Source organism: Falco naumanni, unplaced genomic scaffold (genome assembly GCF_017639655.2).
Source record: "Falco naumanni isolate bFalNau1 unplaced genomic scaffold, bFalNau1.pat scaffold_152_arrow_pat_ctg1, whole genome shotgun sequence".
Classification (NCBI taxonomy): domain Eukaryota; kingdom Metazoa; phylum Chordata; class Aves; order Falconiformes; family Falconidae; genus Falco; species Falco naumanni.
In genome coordinates this window covers 38,902-49,094 of record NW_024427375.1, presented here as the reverse complement: position 1 = coordinate 49,094, position 10,193 = coordinate 38,902, and the positions used below count along the sequence as shown (strand labels likewise).

The 10,193-nt window shown below is 51.1% G+C and overlaps 1 pseudogene; it reads right to left on the bottom strand.

Annotated features, from left to right (window-relative positions):
• Positions 1-3,051: 3,051 nt before the first annotated feature.
• Positions 3,052-10,193, bottom strand: part of LOC121082021 — a 44,745-nt pseudogene continuing 37,603 nt past the window's right edge.

The following is a 10,193-nucleotide window of genomic DNA, read 5'->3' as shown; positions in this document are numbered from 1 at the left end:
GGCACAGACTACTGGAGGAGGAACACAGATCCCTTTGCTAAACCACCTTCCCACATCATTAAAAACAACGAGAATTTGTCCACTCTTGCGGTGGATTTCACTGGTTCCAAACACCTCAACACTTCAACAGGATCTGAATGCACAGAACTCCCAACACTGACCAGACGCCGTATGATTCACTGGAGGGCACAGAGTACGATTTAACTGAAAAAGAAACCAGCTTCCACGATGTAAAACCTTTAATGATGTCTGGCTCAAGGAAGTGGTATTGACAGCTGTCAGAATCACCAGCCCAACTCAGCCAGAAGCAGCAGCATCCAGAAATGCTCATCCCTTGACAGGGCACTGCTGCGTGCAACTAAGAGCCAAAAAACTCACCTACCAAGGCTGGGGCCTCCAAAATAAGGAACTGAAGCCATGCACGATGATGCATGTCTGGGCGATGCTGCCCAAAGCTCCCAGGAAGGAGGAGCTGCAGGGAAGAGCTGCGCCTCGCCAGCCAGCTCAGCTTCCCGGTGACAGCGGGACAGCAGCAGCAAAGGCAGGGCAGAGCCCTTTGGAGATGAGCGCAACAACATCTGGAGGATGCCCAGGAGAGCTGCCTTCTGTCAGCCTGTGTACTAACACCACGCATCCTCACCACCAAGGAGAGGGCTTCAAAAACCCCAACCCCTTCATCTACAGGGTTCTAAAAGGGACAAGGAAAATGCCATTCAACAGCCTTACAGGCAACATGGCACAGGGAAAGGCAGCAAGAAGCGATGGCAGCTCTGCCACCAGTAACGCCAGCGCTGGGATTTACCAGCTCCTTCATGCAGATGCCACACGCCATACTGGAGCTGGCACGTGGTCACCTGCAAACAAAATACCCGACAACAGAGCTGTGGAGGGACTCTGCACAACCTGGATGAAAGGTCTGTACCACGTTCCGCCTGAAACGGTGGTAAAGACCAGGCATCGACACTGGGCACCGCAGCCTAAGGCAAGAACGAGCTTTGAAGTTCTATTGGAACACGCAGCCATTCCCAAGGTCAGACTTGCAGCCGTACGGGTAGGATCTGCCACCAGCGCAGGACACGTAACAAGACAGCCAGCTCTTCTGCCAGCCCAGAAAGCTTTGGGTGCGTCAGCTACCAGGGAACTGCTGGAACTGCACTGCAACCAGAAGACAGACCTATAGAAAATGCAACACAGCTAGTCCTTTCTTTAGGGACAGCTACGCTTCTCCAGCTGAAATGCTCGCCCTTTGGGCAAAACATTGACACGCTCACGTCCAAATAGAAAACATTAAGGTAAGGTCAGCTTTCAATTTATAAATTGTTAGCCCAAGGGTAAAAGCTTTTCAAGGTACCTGTAGTTCAAAATCCAGCTGACATTTAAACAACTGGTTATTCCAGTGGGGAGAAACCCTCCTCTTTCGGGGAAGCATGCCTTCTGTTTGCAAGCAACTGTTTTGTCAGACTTGAGACTTCCCTGCAAAGCCTGCATTGCCTGGCCTTGCTGTTGACTGGTTTACATGCACATCCCCAGCAGCCAGGGTTGAGATGATCAGTGGCATCCAAGGGATTTGGCATCATCGTTTCAATTCGGTTTATAAAAAGTTTATATCCCTGCAATTGTTTTCAAAATGTCAGCCTTCCTTTCTGTTACAGAAAGCTTCAGGTTCTTGGGAATCCTCTGATATCCCCTTCCGTGCTCAGAGAGAGGACAAGACATTTTAAAACAGCTGCTTCAAAAGTTAGTATCCTTTTAAATTAAAGTTTAATTAACTATATTTGTTCTCGATTTCAGCCAGTGGAAGCCAGGACACCACATACAACATTCTCTTGCCTACACTTTGTTGTTGCTGCTGTATATGCCTGAATGCAAATGTCTTGTAGGAGCCTTTAGTCCAGGAATGCTTTGCCTCACCCCTTTTCAAGCTTAGTAGGGAAAAAAAAAAAAAAAAAAAAAAAGAGAAAAAAGCCTGTGCCCCAGATGCAAGCAGTGTGGAGTCTCATGCGTCTTTGGCTGGGGCTTTTGGCAAAGAGATACGATGGTTATTTCTCAGGCGGGATGGACCTGACTTTCAGGAAAGCTTAAATCCAGCTTTACAGAAATCATCATTTCAGCACGGTCTCTTACACCGCTCCTGCTTTTAGCGGCATTCAGCGATGTCCCCGTGAGCTCCTGAACAAGAGTTCTAATGAAGCAGCAGTTGCTGCTCATCTCGTAACGCACGAGAGAGAGAGACCCAGGAATTGCTCTGGGTTTCAGACTGGGCTTGTTATCCCGCCTCACACGTCCGTAATTAAACACCATCTCAGACACTTAGATTTCCACCTAAGAGGACACCACCCTTCTCTAGGCATTAGCTGCTACTTATGCCATGAATCCCTTCTTTCCGTGTCCGCACCAGCCACATATTATGACATTCTCCTTTTCCCTGGCAGAACCCCTGTACACTTTATGCCCACCAAGATGAGTCACACAAAGGCACGCATCTCGCCTAGCACTCACCAGCGGGGATCTTTCATTCCCAAACACTGAGACACTAGCCATAGTGTCCTGCCTTCCTATCGCCTGGGCTTCCAGCGTAAACGGGATCTCCACCGAGCTGTGAGGCTGGATAATCCCACACGGCACAGGGCTGGAGTACCACACAGCAGCATCTTCCTTGTGCTCTATAAGGGACAGAATCAAAGACAACTTCAGAGTGACCTCTGAGGAAACTTCAAGCTCCTTAACATCTACCACAACGGCAATTCACCCACATTTTTAAAAATCCCTAAGAGAAAGCAGAAAGGCGCAACACAAGGTGCAAGATTTATATAGGCCTAATTAGCATCCTCGCAGGGTCCAAAAGCTGCTGCACCCACAAACACCCACTCCGGTGCTGCTGGCCTCCTTGCAGCAGCTTTTCACAACCCTCAAAGTTCTCCTGCATGAAAGCACCCCAAAGACTAGAACCGAAACTGCTTCCTGAAGAGTTCAAACCGCTCCTGAAGTTCATATTCAGGTAGCTTCCCGTTCTCTCCAAAACTGTAGGTTTGAATATAAAACAGCAAGGTCTTATCCAAACCCCGTTTTTTTCCTAATAAACTCCTCAATAACGACATTTGAGGGCAGGAGGCGAACACGACGCCAAGCCTGAGGAAGGACTCCACAGCAGCCTGGAAGATCGCTGTCGTTCACAAGGGTCAGCATCCACTCGTAAGGGAACTTCAGACAGCACCATCCAAATGTCAGAACAGGGCTGAGCACGTGCAGCAGAGGAACGACACATCCGGGTGAAGAGATGACCAAAGGGAATTAGAGACACTGAGAGAATGTAGAAGTTGTTTACTCCCCAAACAGCATGAAACAGACACAACGCATTTGTCTCTGCCAGATAGACATTTCCTACCTCTACGGCAATCGATCACCTCTAACTTCTTTTTACTCAACAGCCTCTTGTAAAGGAGGGGCAGCCCCAGACTCCCGTGGCAGAGGCTGCCCAGTGCCCTGCCCCAGTGCTCTCTCATCAAGCTCTGCCCCTCCTTTGCCCCAGGAGGCCGGCAAGGACCCTCCCACAGTCCCAGCAAGGCACGAGCTCTGCGGGAGCCTTCCCGCTGGGGACCAGCGCTCCCCAAAGCTCAAGGAAAACAAGACTCCAGCATCTCAGTAAAAGCAACTCCCTCCTCTCCCGTACCGCTCTCGCCCTGCCTGAAACCTCAGCCGCTTGCCCCCGCGATGGAGGGCACCAGCACCGCCTGCCTCTCGCACTGGGTGACCAGCCTCTCCCAGCTCCTGCAGCTGCCTGGGTCCTCCACCCACCAGCCCACACGCTGACTCTTCCCATTCCCACTCGTTTTACAAAATTGCAGCCCAGGCACCCAGTGGGTGACTCTGCCGGGGAGAGGGAACAGCGCCAGCGAACTGCGTCCCTCTCGTCATTAAACTGGCACCCGCTGCGGCGCAACGCCATTGAATGTGGCTGCAGCAAGAGCAGCTTTTGGCTTAAGTCTGGGAACGTTCATGCTCAAGAGAACCAGCGAAACCTGAGCTCACCTGCCACACCAAGGACTAGTTTCCCCTCACCACTCCTGCCGCAAGCCCCTTTCCCATTTGCACACGCCTTCACTAACTGAGCCAGACCCCAGCTTTCAGCAGGCTGCTCGCCGCCTTCCAAACAAATGCTGCATTTTGGGCCAACCCAGCACAAGCCCACCGCTTGCAGGGAGAAGCAGGAGCAGCCCTTTGGAGATTCGTTACTCCTCAAGTCCAGACAACAGGCCAATAGTGAATATAATCACTGCTCCCTTAAAAAAATATAAAATAAAAATAAGACAGAGACATGGCCCTGAGCACTGAGCACATCTCATCATGGGCTGCTTTCAAAGCACGGCTGTGCTCACAGCGAGCTGGGCAGAACTAGCTCGTTAAGCAACATTTCTCATTTGGAGCTGAAGCCAGGACACCCCACGCCAGGCAGCGCACTGGGCATGGGTACGCGGGGAAAGGTGGCCAGCTGCAAGGAAAGCGCCGGTACCTGGCTGTGAGAGGCAGCGCCAACACCTCCTGGCCAACACCACCCACGTCCACCACCAGCGCCAGCTCGTATCGCCTCACCGTGTTGGAACACAGGGTGACCTGGTAGAGGAGAAGAGCGTCAAATACTTAATCACTGCCAGAAGCCATCAGCCACGCGTGGTGTCCTCTGGCTCTCACCCACGGTCAGGAAAGGGAGCGATATTTTGCCTTAGTTCTTCTGCTGGTCCACGTGTAGACCACTGTCTTTCCGAGTAACAAAACTCTTCTGGCGATATCCGATTTATTAAGTACGCCTTGCACACCAGGGCATATGTAAGCTAAATTAAAGCACAATTAATGTTCTACTTGCCACTGGGACCAATTTTTACTCTCGACTACAACAGCATAAATCCAGAGGAAATCTGTTGACTTTCACAGAATGAGTCCAGTTTTACAGTGGGAAGCTGAGGGCAAAACGTGGCCCAGCAGCAGCTGTGCAGCTCACGGCTGCTGGAGCTTTTCCAGTCCTCGCTGCAGTGGATGCAACCATTCTGCTCAACACGAGAGGAAAGATAAGAGCGGGAAGAATAGCAAACGGCTTTATGCAATGACATCTTCCTTTTAACAGTCACCTTCTGCCCTCATCCTTCCTCGGCCCGCTTTAAATCAAATTGCTCTAAGCAGCTCAGACACACACGCATGGCTTCTGTGCTTGACCGTAGGGTACATGATCCTTGGCTTACAACTTTGGAAACAAAACGGTGCTCCGCCCCAGAGTACCCCAGCTCACAAAAACCTAACACGAACACCGATCTCTTAGTTGCGTTATGCCCAAAGCCAGCAGCACTACAGCCCTCCTGCGCACCAGCGAAGCTTCAGCTCCACTGTTGAAGCACGTATGGCCGGGCTCGTGCCATACCTGGATACCCAGGGCTCCTTGGGAGCGGATGGTCCCCTTGCAGGGCGTTATGGTGAATTCAGTTGGCTTGATGTGATGTTGGGCTCCCTTTCTCCAGGACGGGCAAGTGTTGTCTGATATCTGAGCAAAACTGGTGACGCTGCGCTGTCCTGAGCCATCGCCAGGGATGCGAAGGTTGAAAGTCATGGGAACCAAGGAGGTGTTAGTGAGGCGACACGGCAGGGTGCGAGGAAAGCCTGGGAAGGTGAGACAAATATCAGTTAAGTCCCCAGTTATCCCGTGATTCCTGGTGTGACTCTCCTGTTAGGACAGACCGGTGCTTGTTGTTTATCTCTTTTCAGTGTGAATGAGAGGTAATGGAGAAGCTCAGGGAGGAGTGAGTTGTGACTGGAGTTGCTTTTTCCATGGATGGCACAGCTTGCTTCCTTGGCAATGGGCAGTGCCGTTGGTGCTGAAGAGCTGTCTCTACCTGTGAGGAGCCCTCTCACCTGCCCCCAAACCAGCCCCAACTCTTTCTCACTGATCAGTGTGCATCCAGACAGAGCATTTATTCTGAAAATTCAGCCTGTAAAATCTCCCATGAACTCCATGAACATTCCCCCAGTTTTCAATATATGAAAGTAGGGCATTGTCATGTCAGGAAAAGAAAGGATGAAACTGGGCACTACAACATGATGCATTGCACTCTAATGCAGTTTCTCTAGGCAGGACCCTTAAGGCATCTCCTGTTTTGGGGCAACCAGACTGAGCACATGACAACTCAGCCCACCTCACTGCAGGCAAACCTGATGCTTCCTTAGAAATGAGCAGGAACTGTGTCTCACCTTACCTAACACACGGGGACATCACATCCACACTGCCTTTGATTACTGCCCACAAAGCCTGATATCACTTCAGCTCTGACACTTGCTTTCCACAACGGAAAACCAGTGGTACAACCACACTGGGTGAGGGGGTGGCTGTTCTGCAGAGGCAGGACACCAGCCTGCAGCTTGGTCTGGAGCGGACACCAGCTCTGCCAGAAGACACCTCCCATGCCCTGCTTACCAAGTGCTATTTGAATAAAGACAGGGAGGAAAACCACCTGCAGACACAGCAGATAGTTTCTCTGTGCCCAGCAGCAGTGACCATTGCCCACCGCCAGCAATTACTCCGGCAGGGAGGCGGGGGTGGGGCACAGAAAGGACATGCACCGACTGACCCACTGCACAGCCCCAAATGGGACCGAAGTCACCAGATGCAGACAACAGCCAGCAGCACAGTGACAAGAAGCAAAAACACAATAGCTGCCTTCAGCTGAAAAGGCCTTGTTAATGAAATCAGATTAAGTAGGATGAATCTCCTATTACACAACCGCATTTCTGCCGGTGTGTTTCTTGTGGGTTTATTTATTCAAAAGGAAGCAGAGAAGTGGCCGAGTGGTGATGCAGGGAGAGGGGGCAGTGGCTCAGGGAAAGTATCGAGTTTTCCTAGAAAGTCCATGAACAGCATGAAACCACAGAGGCATCCTGGGCACAGAATGATCATGGCCCTTCAATCAATCCACAACTGATTTCACATGTAAACTTTAGATCATCTCAGTACAAAGCCTTTTCTCTGAGACTCGAGATGGAGAATCAGAATCTGCGTTTCAGTGGAGATGCTCTGGGTGCTCAGCCACCGGCTCCGTCAGTGGAGCAGTGCTTCGGCTGGGCAAGGAGGAGGAGCCCACATCTCTGGAGACATCACTGCCCAATCCAATGCCGAGCTACTGCCTGGGCTTATTACCAGTTGGTTTCTTTTTTTATAAAAGTCTGCTGCTTAGTCATTCCAGAATGTCCAAACCAACTTCTTATTGCAAAGAGCAGCCCACGTGTGACTAGATCACAACTCGGAAAAAACCCTCCTGGAACAGCCTTTTCAGTGATCCCTGACTTTGGGCTTGCAACCGTGGCACGGGGATGTTTGATCACGTCCAAAGCCAGAAAGGAAGAGCTAGGGAGCTTTTGCTGAATTCAGTGGGTTTTAAGTGGATCCAGCCGAAGCCCAGCTGACAGCAGAGATGAGTTACACTTCACAGCTCAGGCACGCATCAGAGGGCTGTGTACTTCTATTGCACAGACACCCGAAAAGAGGCAGTACTGGGTGCTCACTGTTCAGAAGATTTTTCCATCTTGCATCATATGTGGCTTAATTTTCATTAAAAACTTGACATTCTAAACCATCAGAGCTCTTAGGAAATGACAAAGATTTCCAAGGGACAAGTTTTGTCCATAATCATGGGTGAGGCATGTCCCATGGCCACTATCATCAAAAAAAATTAGGGGCCATTCTTTCCCTTCTGCAGCAGGCCCTCAGCCTCTCCTGGAAGGTCTGCGGAAGCTATCCTTTCTTCTGCCCCTACATTGATGCTGGAACTTTAGGAAACCCTGGGAGTTTTACGCTCTCTCCTTCCAGGTGAACCTCAGAGAGCGCTCTCCTGAAAGGAGGAGGAGCAGAGTAAAATACAGACCATTCAGGACAGCCGAGAGAAAAAGAAAGAAAAAAGAGAGTATGTCCTGCTCCTCGCTAGCAGCTGGGGCTTCCAGGAGCACCCAGCCGCTGCCCAAGGCCTGGGTACCCCGGGCTGGGACCGTGTGATGCTCCCACCACAGCATGTCCCAGAGCACATGGACCAGGGCATGGAGGGGCCGCAGCCTCCTTGTCCTCAGTCCCAAAGCCACACCTGGTTCTGTGGAGTGAGAATTCGGATCTCAGTCGGGTTAACACCTTGGCACGTCATGGAGGGATTACAACTCGGCATTCAAAGAAATAGGGGTGTGGGTGGCCCAACAGCACAGAACTGGTCCCAGGTCCCTAACTTCTGCTGCTTTCTGGCATTCATTTTTTTGCCCACAGAACGTCCCCAGGTTTTGAGATTGGTTTTGAATGTGATTCTCATCCAACCACATCAACACAGAGATCCAGTTTTACACGATGTAGGACACGGCAAGGTGAAGGAGTGATCAGCATTTAGGATTTTGCTTCTCCCTGCAAAAGTGGCTTAGAAATGGGTTTTGGAAGAAATCAGACGAAACCCAGTACATTTCCATATCCAGAAAAAAACAACAAAAAAAAAGAATTTTAGGTGACTGAGCCCCCCCACCATGTGCTTCCTTCCAGCACTCAAGAGCCATGGCTTTATTTGCATGAATAACTAAGAAAGTTCATTTTGAGCTTAAACAAAACAAATTTCAAACCACTTCTTAACTGCTGGCTTTGCAAGTTGCACAGTGCTGATGAGCTCTGTAAATCACCTGATCCAGAAGAGTTCGGCTAAGCAAATTATGGAGGCAACTGCAAAAAAACGTGGAGGCCAGCCACTTCCCCGTGGGGCTTGAGATCCAACTGCACATTTCACAGTGCTGCACTAGGGCAAAGCTTCTAAATATTCCCTGCAAGGGGCACACACTGCCTGCAAATCGTCCTCCAAAGGGATCTGTGACTGGCATGCAAATGCACGAGGAAGGCAGTCACACTGCTCAGAGTCGTCAAGAAGCAAAATTAATGACTCCCTAGTTAAAGATCACTGGTTTCTTCTTTAAACTCTTTTTGCACCCTGGGACAGTTTCCACCCTGACGATACAGCGGCTCAGCTCTGTTTTGTGAGGGATGGGGGGTAGGTGACCTCCTTGAGGTCCTCTCCCAAGGGGCCCATGGAAGAGTTCAGATCTCCTGAGGGACCACGAGGGTTTTTCCAGAGCAGGCTCCTCTTTCTAAACACCGATCGCTTGCCCAGCTCTGTTTCCTGTAACTCCCAGGTTGCATGTAAGTAATTTTCCTATTTCTCTGCCACAACAACAACAAAAACTCTCCAGGCACAACCCCTGGAGATCCCTACAGCAAAGCGATGGACAGCCCCACCACCAGAGCAAAAATCCCAGGGCCAGGAGCACAGCGCTGAGCCAGGATTCCCTTGGGAGCAACTTTTTAAATCAATCCTTTCCTTCCACAGCTCTAACAACTGCAGCTGGCGGCCAGGAAGGCGGTTTGTTAACACGAGCCCTGGTTAATTACTGTAGGTGGCATTTGCCAAGTAAACCCTGCGCAGTTACCGTATAAATAAAAAGCTGTTTCATGGCCTTTGTATCTGTCAGCTTGGAGCAGTAAGGAATGGCTCGAAGCAGCTGGGTTAGTGATCTCAGCACCCTCCAGAACGGGAGCCTGGCTGCTGGGGACCACGGGCCTCGCACCTCCTTCCTCTTAGATGGGGAAACCCAGAGTGTTCCCTGGATGGAAACCTGACAGGGACCTCCCGCTCTTGAAAACCACCTCAAGCAGCAGCACACGGACGGAGAGGAAGGACAAGGTAACCTGAACCACGGAGCTTGCTGCAAGCATTCCCTGCCCCGTGCCAGCACAGCAAGGCCATCACCTCTGTAAGGGCAAAGGCGGCATAACTCGGTGGGTCAGTGATAACCGCTCCCAGAAAAAGACCTGACAGCACTCCTGTAAGTCGGGAGGAGCATAAAGCTTGTCTAGCAGACTGCTCGCACTCTGACTTCTGGGGAGGGTGCTCACCCTGCTGAGGACAGCGAGCCCTGTAACACGCCACCCAGATGAAGCATAGACTTGAGCCACGAGGTGACGATTCCCACGCAGGGACAGCAGCACACGTGTGGCACTTTCACAGACACCCTGCGCTCAGCAGGGCTCAGCCACCTACGGTCTGGCAGTGCCTGGAGAGCGGGAGGTGACCCAGGGGCAGGGAGCACGATTCACTCAGCTCCTACCGCCTCAGGAGCCCAGTGGTGCATCCACGTAA